This window comes from Triticum aestivum, chromosome 6A (assembly GCF_018294505.1).
Source record: "Triticum aestivum cultivar Chinese Spring chromosome 6A, IWGSC CS RefSeq v2.1, whole genome shotgun sequence".
In the NCBI taxonomy this organism is placed as follows: Eukaryota; Viridiplantae; Streptophyta; class Magnoliopsida; order Poales; family Poaceae; genus Triticum; species Triticum aestivum.
In genome coordinates, this window is record NC_057809.1 from 373,095,152 (window position 1) to 373,108,641 (window position 13,490).

A 13,490-nucleotide genomic window follows, 5' to 3' on the forward strand; every position below is an offset into this window, starting at 1 on the left:
AATCATACCCTCTGAAGCTCAACCTGAAGAGGAACTTATCATCTCCGCACCTGATCAACCTGAAGACAATGCTCAGCCTGAAGACAATCCCACTAACACTAACAATGATCAGCAAGAGCAAAATCTTCGCCCTGTACATCCTCGTGTTGCCAATGAAGTGCAGATTGAGAGAATAATTGATAGCATCAATGCACCTGGTCCGCTTACTCGTTCAAGGGCGACTCAGCTGGCAAATTTCTGTGGGCACTTCGCATTCGTCTCAATAACAGAACCCAAAAAAGTTGAAGAAGCCTTCATGGAACCTGAATGGATTCAAGCTATGCAAGAAGAGCTTCAACAGTTTGAGCTGAATAATGTATGGGAACTGGTTAAGCGTCCTGATCCTCGGAAGCACAACATAATTGGCACCAAATGGATATACCGCAACAAGCAAGATGAGCATGATCAAGTTGTCAGAAACAAAGCTCGTCTCGTTGCTCAAGGATATACTCAAGTGGAAGGCATTGACTTCGATGAAACATTTGCTCCTGTGGATCAACTTGAAGCCATACGCATACTGCTGGCCTATGCAAATCATCATAACATACTTCTATATCAAATGGATGTAAAGAGTGCTTTTCTCAATGGCAAGATTGAAGAAGAAGTGTATGTTGCACAACCGCCTGGCTTTGAAGATCTAAAACATCCTGACATGGTATACAAGCTCAACAAGGCACTGTATGGCCTTAAACAAGCCCCTCGGTCTTGGTATGACACACTCAAATACTTCCTGAAGAGCAAAGGCTTCATACCTGGTTCCCTCGACCCCACTCTCTTCATGAAGACATATGATGGTGAACTGTTTGTGTGCCAAATATATGTGAATGACATTATCTTCGGCTGCACCAATCAGAAGTACAGTGAAGAGTTTGGATATATGATGCAAGAGCAATATCAGATGTCCATGATGAGAGAGCTGAGGTTCTTCCTCAGTCTTCAAATACGACAACAACACAACGGCATCTTCATATCTCAAGAGAAGTATCTCAAAGATTGCCTGAAGAAGTTTGGTATGCAAGACTGCAAAGGCTTCACGACACCAATGCCAGCCAAACATCATCTAGGTCCCGACGACAATGGTAAAGAGTTTGATCAAAAGGTATACCGCTCCATGATTGGTTCTTTACTATATATATGTGCATCTAGGCCAGATATTATGCTTAGTGTTTGCATGTGTGCTCGATTTCAAGCGGCACCAAAGGAGTCACATCACTTAGCTGTGAAGCGAATTCTTCGATATTTGGCTCACACCCCAACTCTAGGATTATGGTATCCAAAGGGCTCAGAGTTTGATCTGGTTGGATTCTCGGATGCTGATTATGCTGGTGACAAGGTGGATCGCAAGTCTACATCAGGCACATGTCATTTTCTGGGACGATCACTTGTATGTTGGTCTTCAAAGAAGCAGAACTGTGTATCTCTCTCCACTGCTGAATCTGAATACATTGCTGTTGGATCTTGCTGCACTCAGTTTCTGTGGATGAAGCAAACACTCAAGGACTATGGCATTCATCTGAAGCAAGTGCCACTCTACTACGACAACGAAAGCGCCATCAAGATTGCCAACAACCCAGTTCAGCACTCGAAGACAAAGCACATTGAAATTCGTCATCACTTTCTCAGAGATCATGTTGTGAAGGAAGACATTGATATCATACACGTCAACACTGAAGAGCAATTGGCAGATATCTTCACCAAGCCCTTTGATAAGAAGAGATTTTGCAAGTTACGGTGTGAGCTAAATATCTTAGAATCCTCAAATGTCCTGTGATCAGGCACACATCCTAACACTTATGCATATTGATGACTTAGATGTGCAACACATGAAGTAAAGTATATCTTCAATCAATGAAGACATACATTCTAAGTGTGAATACATTAATGTGGAATTTGACTTCGGAGCGCCACGATAATTGTGCGCCGTGTCTGGGTCTAATACTTCCTATACGGTGGGTAACGCCACCACCAAATGTTCTGTTTGAAGTGTTTCACTCATGGCGTTACATTTGCTATGTCTTCACATTTGGTTTGGCTTAAATCTCAACATATCTTCATGATTATCTTCACTATGTTGAATATATATATATATATACTAGTGTTCTGTCTTTTACATCATTCACTTATAGCTATGTCTTCTTGTTGAATCTTTTGAACTAAGTGAATGTGATCGGACCCTAACCTCTCTATGCTTTCTATCTCAAACTCTATCTCTCCAAATCATATGCATTCTATTGAAACTGTCGAATGTCTTCTCTGCGTCCTTGTTAGCAGAAGATACAGAGACAACCATTAAGTCCGTTTTCAATGCTCATTCCTCCACCTGAAACCCAGAGAAGTAGGAACGACCACCCGACAATCCAGGCGTGCGTGGGACGTGGAACAAACCCCAATATGCTGCATGATGGCCACGTGTTCCTCAGATGCGAATTGCTAGGGGCACCTGTGTAATAACGCAGTGCCGCCCCTGTACCTATAAATACACACCTCACAGCAGTCATTATCTCTTCTTCCACTCTCGCACGAACCCTAGCGTCACCGCTAGCCCTCGACGACGCCAGCGACGAAGCGCTTCGCTGCCGCAACCTCTCCGACGCCGTCTTCACGCCGACCGCGGACATCGCCTTCTCCGCCGTCGCCGTAGGTGTCCTCCGTCGCCAAGTTAGGGCACGGACGATCAAACTGCTCGGCCTCCTTTTCCACTTCGTCTAGCAGTTCTTCGTGTGGTAAATAAAACCTCCTTTTTACGGCCTCTTTGATCCTATAGCTTTATCACTTTCTACCACAAGCAGTTTCTATTCACACAAGTTGGATCTCTTTCATACTGCATCTCATAACATGCCTAGTATATTCACTTATGCTTCACAAAGTAGTTAGATTCCTCACTTGTACTGATCTGTGGATTCGTACAAATCTGGAACCAACTCCTTATCTATGAGTGAATGTCTTCGCATGATGAGGTCAATGTCTTCTAAATTGACTTATCTTCAAAATCTTCTGAGAATGCATATGACCTCTTCCCCTTCCCTCGCACCTTAATGCTGTCATAGGTACATGTCCGTGGGAGAATCCCTTGGTTCTCATAGTCTGCATTCATTTGCAGAATTCTTACAGCATCACATAAATTCTCCCGAAGCCAGTTCCTGTTTGTCCAGCAAGCGAAAACCTTTGAAGCCTCTGAACGTATTGAAGCCTTTCAGATTAAGGTTCATGGCATCAGAAAAATCAGCAAGGAAGGGTGGTAGAAAGCGTCGTGGAGAAACTTCAAGAGATCTGCCCGATGACCTCTCAGAGCTGTACAAGACAGATCCTGAAGAGGATTACAATCAGTGCAAGACGCAAATCCAATGGATTCGACGCTATTGGGCAGAACAGTGGTTCAAGTACAGATTTGTGACCAAGGAATATGCTGAAAAGAATGCCATCAAGCGACCATGGGGAGACATTCTCTACAAAAATCTTCAACCCAGGACCAAAGATGAAGCCATTGAACAAGGCTTTTATCCCTGCATGGTCCGTGGACCACAGCCTGCGGATGCTGATCCATCGTCCCTGCTATGGTGTCGTGACGACATTCTGTTCAAGCGCAACTTTCAGTTTGCCCAGAACTCAGCAAAGCAGAACAAGAAGACATTGGGACTAGACTTCAACCCTGGTCCTTCTGCTCCAAAGGATGACGGCACACGTGATGCAGAACCCAATGTCGTCGGTCCTTTCTACAATCTTGAAGGTCTCATCACCCATATCTTGGTTCAAGGGACAGCCGTGAATGAGCCTGCAGATGATGCTGAATCAGATGAAGCGCCTGCAGCGCCGAAGCCAAAGAAGCATCCTAAAGCTTCAAAGCCTGCCTCTGCTCCAAAAATCTCACGAGCGAAGCCTCTGGCAACTGCACCTCCTGAAGACAGTGTGCAGTCTGAAGAGTTGTCACGCATCTCCAAGCCCCAGAAGGTCAAGATGCCTCTGCCACACACCAGCCAAGAGCTAACAGCTGCTGCCATTCTGCGCAATGATGCCATTGATCTGTCAAGTGATGAAGATCTTGCAGATGACGCTCTTGAGCAACTCATCAAGAGCAAAGAAGAAGCAGAAATCTTCAATGATCTGCCTCTCTTTGATGTAACAATCATCCACAACTTCATTGATGAATGGTTTGACACGCCAAACATCAGCTTCGAAGATCTGCAACTACCCATTGGCCTCAGTGTCGCCTTCCATGGCGCCATTGCTTCAGAGCTAGCTATCGTCCAGCGCATTGTTGAACTGAAGCAGAAGATTGACTTTGAAAAGGCTCAGTTCAAGAAGTATATGGCCAAGCTCAGCGTGCAAGAGGTGAAGAACTTCAAGATTATGCTGCACGAGCTCAAGGAAGCCTTTCTCAAGAAACGTGTAGAAGCTCAGGGTTCTCATGAGCGCATGAAGGTTCTGGCTGACAGATCTGTGCAAGCCTACAATAAGGCTGAGAAGCGCAAGGCCCTTGGGCGTCCTGGCGTCGACCCAAGAATGGCTGCAAAGAAGAAGAAGAAGCCCGCTACAGCTGAACCCGACGCACCAAGGCAGGAAGCAGATCCCATTGTCTTCCCAACTAGAATGACTGGCTCGAAGCCAAAAAGTCGGTCAATCGCTTCAGAGCTGAAGAAGACGAGGACTGCTGAGGCTGAAGCCAGGAAGAGGAAACATCCTGAAGCCTCTCCTACTGCCCCCTCCAAGAATAAGAGGAAGACCAAGAAGGAACGGGCTGCTCACACAGAGCCCCTAATTGTTGAACCCATTTTCATGGTTCGTCCTGACGCTGAACGCCAACTGACAATCCATGAACCTGCTTTCACAGAGGCTCATGAAGCTGAAGACTTTTCAGCAGCTGATTCCATTGCTGCTGAAGACATTGGTCACCATGACCATGTAGAAGATGGTGCAGTCCTTCCTCAGCTCGAGCACAGCGAACTCATCAGGATTGGTCGTCCTCTGACGCCAATTGCTCAGGATGCTTCATGGGCTGATCGCCCACAAGAGAAAGAAGACTTTGAGGTCCAGCCAACTCCAACTACACAGGCGTCGCCTGTGTTGCGCAGGCTTCGCAAAGGACCAAAGCCTCAAGTCTCTGCATCTGAAGCTGAAACTGCTGAAGACATTCCGGCTGCGTCAGCCGATGAAGAAGAAGTCCCACAAGCTGCTACTCCCCGTCCCACCAAGAAGCGGTTCTTGAGGAGAACGTGATTGTGACCGACCCTCCAGCTCGTCAAGTGGAGGTTGAAAATCTTGAGGCTGCCACCACCAATACCACTGAAGCCACTGACGCAGTCATGGCTGAAGCTAATGTGGAGCCCTCCCCAACAAAAGCACCAGAAGCTAGCGAAGCCACTGATCCCACTGCTTCTGTTCCTGCCCCTGCTGCCGGTCCTCAGTTCGACTATCACGTTGAGCACAGGCCTCAGGTACAGAAGCCAATCCCAAGATTGCCCAGATTCCCAGGTCCTACATCAGCACCTGGATCCTTCAATATCAATGGCTTCAAAGCAGACAACACATTCTTCAATAGCTCCAGAAACCCCTACTCAAGGGAAAGAATATCATCTGATCGGTTCTGGAGCTATCCGCAGCGAAGCTATTACTCTTGCATTCTCTACAATCAAGGTCGCATCTTCCCACACAAGCGTCTTGACATTGAAGCAATAGCTGGTCTGCCCTGTCTGGAAGAAGCTCTGGATTGCTTCAAAGAAGTTGGATTGCTGCCGTTCGTCACTGACTAAGAGCATTGGAATGAAGAGTTGCTGCTCCAATTCTATGCCACACTTCACATCCGCGGGTATAATAGAGATCCGAAGACTTGGGTCCTGGAGTGGATGACAGGAAACGTTCATCACGAAGCCAAAGCCTTTGACATCATTGAGCTCACCGGTCTACCCACTCCCGGCGATCTCTACGAATCTGGCTGTCAACTTCACAGTGAAGCTGTGGAGAGCATCTTGTTGGAAATATGCCCTAGAGGCAATAATAAAAGTATTATTATATTTCAATGTTCATGATAAATGTCTTTTATTCATGCTATAACTGTATTATCCGGAAATCGTAATACACGTGTGAATACTTAGACCACAATATGTCCCTGGTGAGCCTCTAGTTGACTAGCTCGTTGTGATCAACAGATAGTCATGGTTTCCTGACTATGGACATTGGATGTCGTTGATAACGGGATCACATCATTAGGAGAATGATGTGATGGACAAGACCCAATCCTAAGCATAGCATAAAAGATCGTGTAGTTCGTTTTGCTAGAGCTTTGCCAATGTAAAGTATCTCTTCCTTCGACCATGAGATCGTGTAACTCCCGGATATCGTAAGAGTGCCTTGGGTGTATCAAACGTCACAACGTAACTGGGTGACTATAAAGGTGCATTACAGGTATCTCCGAAAATATCTGTTGGGTTGACACGGATCGAGATTGGGATTTGTCACTCCGTATGACGGAGAGGTATCTCTGGGCCCACTCGGTAATGCATCATCATAATGAGCTCAATGTGACCAAGGTGTTGGACACGGGATCATGCATTACGGTACGAGTAAAGTGACTTGCCGGTAACGAGACTGAACAAGGTATTGGGATACCGACGATCGAGTCTCGGGCAAGTAATGTACCGATTGACAAAGGGAATTGTGTACAGGGTTTGATCGAATCCTCGACATCGTGGTTCATCCGATGACAACATCGAGGAGCATGTGGGAGCCATCATGGGTATCCAGATCCCGCTGTTGGTTATTGACCTAAGAGCGTCTCGGTCATGTCTGCATGTCTCCCGAACCCGTAGGGTCTACACACTTAAGGTTCGGTGACGCTAGGGTTATTAGGAAGACTAGTATGTGACTACCGAATGTTGTTCGGAGTCCCGGATGGGATCCTGGACGTCACGAGGAGCTCCGGAAGGGTCCGGAGGTAAAGATTTATATATGGGAAGTTGTCAAATGGACACCGGGAAGTTTCGGGGTCATACCGGTATTGTACCGGGGCCACCAGAAGGATTCCGGGGGTCCACCGGGAGGGGCCACCCCTCCCGGGGGGGCACATGGGCTGCGTGGGGCAGGGAGCCAGCCCCTGGTGGGCTGGGCGCACCCCCTCCCTTGGGCCCTTGCGCCTAGGGTTGAGGGGGGAACCCTAGAGGGGGCGCCCCCCTTGGCTTGGGGGGCAAGCCACCCTCTCCCCCTCTCCCCTTGGCCGCCGCACCCCCCCTAGATGGGTTCTAGGGGGCCGGCCCCCTTCTCCCTTCCCCCTATAAATAGAGGGGTGAGGGGAGGGCAGCCAGACCACCCTCCAAGGCGCAGCCCTCCCCTCCCCAACACCTCTCCTCCTCCGTTGTGTGCTTGGCGAAGCCCTGTCGGAGTACTGCCTCTCCACCATCACCACGCCGTCGTGCTGCCGGTGGAGCTGTCTTCCTCAACCTCTCCTTTCCCCTTGCTGGATCAAGAAGGAGGAGACGTCTCCCGTCCCGTACGTGTGTTGAACGCGGAGGTGCTGTCCGTTCAGCACTTGGTCATCGGTGATTCGAATCACGTCGAGTACGACTCCATCATCACCTTGCAAGCTTCCGCACGCGATCTACAAGTGGTATGTAGATGCAAACTCTCTCCCTTGACTCGTTGCTTAGATGAACTCATAGATGGATCTTGGTGAAACCGTAGGAAAATTTTTAATTTTTTGCAACGTTCCCCAACAGTGGCATCATGAGCTAGGTCTATGCGTAGTTCTCTTTGCACGAGTAGAACACAATTTTGTTGTGGGCGTGGATTTTGTCATCTTACTTGCCTCTACTAGTCTTTTCTTGCTCAACGGTATTGTGGGATGAAGCGGCCCGGACCAACCTTACACGTACGCTTACGTGAGACCGGTTCCACCGACTGACATGCACTAGTTGCATAAGGCGGCTGGCGGGTGTCTGTCTCTCCCACTTTAGTTGGAGCGGAATCGATGAACAGGGCCCTTATGAAGGGTAAATAGAAGTTGACAAAAAATCACGTTGTGGTGATTCGTAGGTAAGAAAACGTTCTTGCTAGAACCCAATTGCAGCCACGTAAAAGATGCAACAACAATTAGAGGACGTCTAACTTGTTTTTGCAGCGATTGATCATGTGATGTGATATGGCCAGAAGTTGTGATGAATGATGAATTGTGATGTATGAGATCATGTTCTTTGTAATAGGATTCACGACTTGCATGTCGATGAGTATGACAACCGGCAGGAGCCATAGGAGTTGTCTTTATTTTTTGTATGACCTGCGTGTCATTGAATAACGCCATGTAAACTACTTTACTTTATTGCTAAACGTTAGTCATAGAAGTAGAAGTAGTCGTTGGCGTGACAACTTCATGAAGACACGATGGTGGAGATCATGATGATGGAGATCATGGTGTCAAGCCGGTGACAAGATGATCATGGAGCCCCGAAGATGAAGATCAATGGAGCTATATGATATTGGCCATATCATGTCACAACTATATAATTGCATGTGATGTTTATTATGTTTATGCATCTTGTTTACTTAGGACGACGGTAGTAAATAAGATGATCCCTTACAAAAATTTCAAGAAGTGTTCTCCCCTAACTGTGCACCGTTGCTACAGTTCGTCGCTTCTAAGCACCACGTGATGATCGGGTGTGATGGATTCTTACGTTCACATACAACGGGTGTAAGACAGTTTTACACAGCGAAAACACTTAGGGTTAACTTGACGAGCCTAGCATGTGCAGACATGGCCTCGGAACACGGAGACCGAAAGGTCGAACACGAGTCGTATGGAAGATACGATCAACATGAGAATGTTCACCGACGATGACTAGTCCGTCTCACGTGATGATCGGACACGGGCTAGTCGACTCGGATCGTGTAATACTTAGATGACTAGAGGGATGTCTAATCTAAGTGGGAGTTCATAATTTGATTAGAACTTTATTATCATGAACTTAGTCTAAAACCTTTGCAAATATGTCTTGTAGATCAATGGCCAACGCTAATGTCAACATGAACTTCAACGCGTTCCTAGAGAAAACCAAGCTGAAAGATGATGGCAGCAACTATACGGACTGGGTCCGGAACCTGAGGATCATCCTCATAGCTGCCAGGAAACAATATGTCCTAGAAGGACCGCTAGGTGACGCTCCCGTCCCAGAGAACCAAGACATTATGAATGCTTGGCAGTCTCGCGCTGATGATTACTCCCTCGTTCAGTGCGGCATGCTTTACAGCTTAGAACCGGGGCTCCAAAAGCGTTTTGAGCACCACGGAGCATATGAGATGTTCGAAGAGCTGAAACTAGTTTTTCAAGCTCATGCCCGGGTCGAGAGATATGATGTCTCCGACAAGTTCTACAGTTGTAAGATGGAGGAAAATAGTTCTGTCAGTGAGCACATCCTAAAGATGTCTGGGTTGCACAACCGTATGACCCAGCTGAACATTAACCTCCCAGATGAGGCGGTCATTGACAGAATCCTCCAGTCGCTCCCACCAAGCTACAAGAGCTTTGTGATGAACTACAACATGCAGGGGATGGAAAAGACCATTCCTGAAGTGTTCTCGATGCTGAAGTCAGCAGAGGCTGAAATCAAGAAAGAACATCAAGTGTTGATGGTCAATAAGACCACTAAGTTCAAGAAGGGCAAGGGTAAGAAGAACTTCAAGAAGGACGGCAAGGAGGTTGCCGCGCCTGGTAAGCCAGTTACCGGGAAGAAGTCAAAGAATGGACCCAAGCCTGAGACTGAGTGCTTTTATTGCAAGGGGAAGGGTCACTGGAAGCGGAACTGCCCCAAATACTTAGCGGATAAGAAGGCCGGCAACACCAAAGGTATATTTGATATACATGTGATTGATGTGTACCTTACCAGTACTCGTAGTAACTCCTGGGTATTTGATACCGGTGTCGTTGCTCATATTTGTAACTCACAGCAGGAGCTGCGGAATAAACGGAGACTGGCGAAGGACGAGGTGACTATGCGCGTCGGGAATGGTTGCAGAGTCGATGTGATCGCCGTCGGCACGCTGCCTCTACATTTACCTACGGGATTAGTTTTGAACCTTAATAATTGTTATTTAGTGCCAAGTTTGAGCATGAACATTGTATCTGGATCTCGTTTAATACGAGATGGCTACTCATTTAAGTCTGAGAATAATGGTTGTTCGATTTATATGAGAGATATGTTTTATGGTCATGCTCCGATGGTCAATGGTTTATTCTTAATGAATCTCGAGCGTAATATTACACATGTTCATAGTATAGATGCCAAAAGATTTAAAGTTGATAACGATAGTCCCACATACTTGTGGCACTGCCGCCTTGGTCACATTGGTGTCAAGCGCATGAAGAAGCTCCATGCCGATGGACTTTTAGAGTCTCTTGATTATGAATCGTTTGACACGTGCGAACCATGCCTCTTGGGCAAAATGACCAAGACTCCGTTCTCCGGAAAAATGGAGCGAGCAACCAACTTGTTGGAAATCATACATACCGATGTGTGCGGTCCAATGAGCGTTGAGGCTCGCGGAGGATATCGTTATGTTCTCACTCTCACTGATGACTTGAGTAGATATGGGTATGTCTACTTAATGAAACACAAGTCTGAGACCTTTGAAAAGTTCAAGGAATTTCAGAATGAGGTAGAGAATCAACGTGACCGAAAGATAAAATTCTTACGATCAGATCGTGGAGGAGAATACTTAAGTCACGAATTTGGTACACACTTAAGGAAATGTGGAATCGTTTCACAACTCACGCCGCCTGGAACACCTCAGCGAAACGGTGTGTCCGAACGACGTAATCGCACTCTATTGGATATGGTGCGGTCTATGATGTCTCTTACCGATTTACCGCTATCATTTTGGGGATACGCTCTAGAGACAGCTACATTCACTTTAAATAGGGCACCGTCTAAATCCGTTGAGACGACACCGTATGAATTATGGTTTGGAAAGAAACCTAAGCTGTCGTTTCTAAAAGTTTGGGGATGCGATGCTTATGTCAAGAAACTTCAACCTGAAAAGCTCGAACCCAAGTCGGAAAAATGCGTATTCATAGGATACCCTAAGGAAACTGTCGGGTATACCTTCTACTTAAGATCCGAAGGCAAGATCTTTGTTGCCAAGAACGGATGCTTTCTGGAAAAAGAGTTTCTCTCGAAAGAAGTAAGTGGAAGGAAAGTAGAACTCGATGAAGTACTACCTCTCGAACGGGAAAGTGGTGCAGCTCAGGAAAATGTTTCTGTGATGCCCACACCAACTGAAGAGGAAAACATTGATGATGATCAAGGTACTTCGGATCAAGTTACTGCTGAACTTCGTAGGTCCACAAGGACACGTTCCGCACCAGAGTGGTACGGCAACCCTGTCCTGGAAATCATGTTGTTAGACAACAATGAACCTTCGAACTATGAAGAAGCGATGGCGGGCCCGGATTCCAACAAATGGCTTGAAGCCATGAAATCTGAGATAGAATCCATGTATGAAAACAAAGTATGGACTTTGACAGACTTGCCTGATGATCGGCGAGCGATAGAAAACAAATGGATTTTTAAGAAGAAGACGGACGCGGATGGTAATGTTACCATTTATAAGGCTCGACTTGTCGCTAAGGGTTATCGACAAGTTCAAGGGGTTGACTACGATGAGACTTTCTCTCCCGTAGCGAAGCTGAAGTCCGTCTGAATCATGTTAGCAATTGCCGCATACTATGATTATGAGATATGGCAGATGGACGTCAAAACAGCATTCCTTAACGGGCATCTTAAGGAAGAACTGTATATGATGCAGCCGGAAGGTTTTGTCGATCCTCGGAACGCTAACAAAGTATGCAAGCTCCAGCGATCCATTTATGGACTGGTGCAAGCATCTCGGAGTTGGAACATTCGCTTTGATGAGATGATCAAAGCGTTTGGGTTTATGCAGACTTATGGAGAAGCCTGCGTTTACAAGAAAGTGAGTGGGAGCTCTGTAGCATTTCTCATATTATATGTAGATGACATACTCTTGATGGGAAATAATATAGAATTTCTGGACAGCATTAAGGCCTACTTGAATAAGTGTTTTTCAATGAAGGACCTTGGAGAAACTGCTTATATATTAGGCATCAAGATCTATAGAGATAGATCGAGACGCCTCATAGGTCTTTCACAAAGCACATACCTTGATAAGATTTTGAAGAGGTTCAAAATGGATCAGTCCAAGAAGGGGTTCTTGCCTATGTTACAAGGTGTGAGACTGAGCTCGGCTCAGTCACCGACCACGGCAAAAGATAAAGAAGAGATGAGTGTCATCCCCTATGCTTCAGCCATAGGATCTATTATGTATGCCTTGCTGTGTATCAGACCCGATGTAAACCTTGCCGTAAGTTTGGTAGCAAGATACCAAAGTAATCCCGGCAAGGAACACTGGACAGCGGTCAAGAATATCCTGAAGTACCTGAAAAGGACGAAGGACATGTTTCTCGTTTATGGAGGAGACGAAGAGCTCGTCGTAAAGGGTTACGTCGACGCTAGCTTCGACTCAGATCTGGATGACTCTAAGTCACAAACCGGATACGTGTATATGTTGAATGGTGGAGCAGTAAGCTGGTGTAGCTGCAAGCAGAGCGTCGTGGCGGGATCTACGTGTGAAGCGGAGTACATGGCAGCCTCGGAGGCAGCGCATGAAGCGATTTGGGTGAAGGAGTTCATTACCGACCTAGGAGTCATACCCAATGCGTCGGGGCCGATCAAACTCTTCTGTGACAACACTGGAGCTATTGCCCTCACGTAGGAGCCCAGGTTTCACAAGAAGACCAGGCACATCAAGCGTCGTTTCAACTCCATCCGTGAAAATTTTCAAGATGGAGACATAGAGATTTGCAAAGTGCACACGGATCTGAATGTCGCAGATCCGCTGACTAAACCTCTCTCGCGTGCAAAACATGATCAACACCAGAACTCTATGGGTGTTCGATTCATCACAATGTAACCAGATTGGTGACTCTAGTGCAAGTGGGAGACTGTTGGAAATATGCCCTAGAGGCAATAATAAAAGTATTATTATATTTCAATGTTCATGATAAATGTCTTTTATTCATGCTATAACTGTATTATCCGGAAATCGTAATACACGTGTGAATACTTAGACCACAATATGTCCCTGGTGAGCCTCTAGTTGACTAGCTCGTTGTGATCAACAGATAGTCATGGTTTCCTGACTATGGACATTGGATGTCGTTGATAACGGGATCACATCATTAGGAGAATGATGTGATGGACAAGACCCAATCCTAAGCATAGCATAAAAGATCGTGTAGTTCGTTTTGCTAGAGCTTTGCCAATGTCAAGTATCTCTTCCTTCGACCATGAGATCGTGTAACTCCCGAATACCGTAAGAGTGCCTTGGGTGTATCAAACGTCACAACGTAACTGGGTGACTATAAAGGTGCATTACAGGTATCTCCGAAAGTA